The 3208-nt window shown below is 39.4% G+C and overlaps 1 long non-coding RNA gene across 1 annotated transcript; it reads right to left on the bottom strand.

Annotated features, from left to right (window-relative positions):
- Window positions 1–802: 802 nt before the first annotated feature.
- On the bottom strand, window positions 803–2547 carry LOC309380813. The gene is made up of 2 exons (XR_014173155.1): window positions 2281–2547; window positions 803–1811 (listed from the first exon to the last, which is right to left on the bottom strand). It is a non-coding gene; the product is annotated as an uncharacterized lncRNA (long non-coding RNA).
- Window positions 2548–3208: the final 661 nt, after the last annotated feature.

Raw genomic sequence — 3208 nt, 5'->3', positions numbered from 1 at the left:
TGTACCAATTAGGTATTTCTCCACACTGTAATGTCACTGTAAATGACGACAAAGCTCAGGGCCAGCCCTACCATGAAGCAGAGTGAGGTAGCTGCTTAGAGGGCCAATCTAAGTCCCGTATACCTGAAGGAGCGTCTCCACTCCCATCATTCAGCCCGGACACTGAGGTCCAGCTCCGAGGGCCTTCTGGCGGTTCTCTCACTGCGAGGTTACAGGGAACCAGGCAGAGGGCCTTCTTGGTCGTGGCGCCCACTCTGTGGAACGCCCTCCCATTAGATGTCAAGGAAAGAAGCAATGATCCGACTTTTTAGAAGACATCTGAAGGCAGCCCTGTTTAGGGAAGTTTTTAATGTTTGATGTTTTATTGTAGTTTTAATATTCTGTGGGGAGCCGCCCAGAGTGGCTGGGGGAACCCAGCCAGATGGGCGGGGTATGAATATATTATTATTATTATTATTATTATTATTATTATTATTATTATTATTAGTGAAAAGTGGTTGGAAGGGTGCACCATTTGGTCTGCATTGCAACCCCTAAGGTAGCTTGCTGCCCCAGCATGGCTGGTTTGCCAGTTAAGTGACTTGAGGCATGCTCTTCCCAACCCACTGGGATGTGGACCTGTGTTCGGGGAGAAGTGTTAGTGGCATGTTTTACCTCAGGCACCATAGCTCTCAGGCTAGCCATAGGCACTCCCAGTTCTGTGGGAAAAATCCCGTATTCCCATAAATCATAAATGACATTGTTCCAGAGAATGGCATGGATGTTCCCATCCCAGAATAGCACAATGACATAACACTTCACCTCACTTTAAAAACTATTTATCAAACCATATTTTACAAACTCCGATCTCAGAGATAATGGTTCAAAGCCACAGCCTAGTTTTCTAAGTGTCCAAAGATCCGCCATGTTTCTTTCCTCTGAGATAGATAACAATAAGTTACAACAACAACAACAGTGGAAACAATAACAATCTGAGGGATACAATTTTTTCCCAACAAAGTAGGAATATGAAATCAATACAGTGGCGGGTAATACGGAAAATAGCCTCGCAGTGAAGCAAGGGAATAGCATTATGTTAAATTATCTGTAAAATCTGTTGTTACTGTGAAAAATGCACATTGCTCAAAAGTAACAGAGTTGTCAATGAAACTTGCCAAACTATGTAAATATTTGAATTTGTGTTAGAGAACCTGACATTTTCAAATTAGCTTTGCAGTTTATAAATAAAGCTCTAAACATACTCAGTATATCAGGGAAGATGCTTGGAATTAGTAATGATTCTACCAAATGCCTTTAAGTCTCAGGTGGCCAACCTATGGCTTACATAGGGGGGACGTGGGCTCAATCCATCAGAAATCCTTTCCTTGTATGTAGTGCACATATATTTACCAGCTTAATTCTTTCTCAAGGAGCTGATACAGTGAAGTGTATTGCAGCCAACACTGTACTCTGACAAAATATTCCAAGTTTAATAAGTGTTTCTCCTGTTTTTAACAGATGGCAGTGGGCTCATAAATGAGTAATTTGTATAATATGGTTGTTGGTTCACTTGCTTTTCATGTCCCCCAAGAAAGAGATGAGCAGCAGCTCAATTTGAAGGCAGTTTACCCCTATGATAATCTTCTCACTGATGCAAAAACATTTTTTAAAAATAAGCGTATTGGATACACAAGTGTAAAACATGAGTAGGGGATTGGATCCTATCAGTTAAACTACAGAATACCTTCCCCCAGGAAAGGCTAGTTATACCAAAACATGAACCAGATTTTTCAGGAAGGATGCCTTCTTCCTATGCATCCTAATCTTAATTTCTCTTGCATCATATTCCTTTTTTTTTTTTGAGGATAACCATTTCCATTTTAGTCACCATTCTAAAAAACTTATTGGAACACACCTAAGCCGGAGCAGTAGGGCCATTCCTATATTTTTAATGCCCTATTAATCCTGCAAAAGCCCCTTCACAGGAAGTACCAGTCAAACATAATGGAATTCTTTTGGATTCATCTTAAAACTCTGATCTCTTATTGTGTGGAACACAGGATTAAAGAACTTCAGAGGGCAACTAGTCATTGGCTAGTAGGCAAGATTCTCTGTAAAATAGCCTAGAAATCAATGTAGAAATAATAGTTTTCATTTAAATAGCAGAAGGGCTTACTTCCCTTGCTGGAGTGAGCTTCAACAGCTAGAACATGAGACTTTGACATGTGACTGAGTGAGGTTTGTTATTCCTTTTAAACCCTTTTGGTTGAGGTCTGATGCCTGCACAGGAGACAATCGTACCTATTAAGTTGATAAAGATGTCCTCCAGTGGTGATAAAGAGACTATCAATATGAGCACACAAATATTAAAGTCTTATTAAAATTTCCTTTGAATAGTATTCTTTCCAATTGAATTATCAACATATATGACCACACATCCTACTTTCTCCTTTATATATAAGACTAGGAAGAGTAGAAAAATACTGTGTTGGTCCAATAGACCTCTTATTGAGAGCCGGTTGAGATGTATTTCTTTCACATACCACACCAAAAGCCAATCAGAATGGACTTGTCATAGCAAGATAAGACAAAAATGCTAGAGACAAACAACCAAACAAAATTCAAAGCGATATTACTGGCATATGGCTGTATGCTAATGCAATAAAGGTTTGATTGATTGATTGATTGATTGATTGATTGGACTTGTCCCCAATAAGTGACCAAGATCTAGTACTCATTTCTAAGAAGTCTGTTTTTGGGTTCAGCCATCATGGGGCCACTAGAGATGTTCAGCACCACACCTAAAGATGCTTCCAAATTCTCTTTTCAGCCAGATTTTGTTGGCAGATTTGTAGCACCAGAAGAGTTTCAAACCTACAACATATTGGAAACTGTACATAGATCTGGCAGGTCCTCAACTCTGCAATCCAGCTCCAAGTTAATCTACGACTAGTTGGAAGAAGCTTGGTCAAACCTTCAGGACAACTGCTGAGAACATAACTAAAGGTAACCATGTTAAAAACAACTTTCAAGGAACTTTGAAAGGCTGGTACAATCAGATTTTTTTTCACAAAACACTGCAGGAGCATCTAACTAGGTTTTTCTCAAGTGGGAAAAGTCCAGTCTCTAAATGGATGCAGTCCTATAATTTCAGGGTACAGCAATTTCAAGATTTACACAACGGCTAAACATTAAAATCAAGTATGTTTATGGTAGCCTAGTAAAAATA

This window comes from Podarcis melisellensis (assembly GCF_964234715.1).
Source record: "Podarcis melisellensis genome assembly, chromosome: 11".
NCBI lineage: Eukaryota > Metazoa > Chordata > Lepidosauria > Squamata > Lacertidae > Podarcis > Podarcis melisellensis.
The sequence above is the reverse complement of the archived record's forward strand: the minus strand, read 5'-3'. Positions and strand labels throughout refer to the sequence as shown.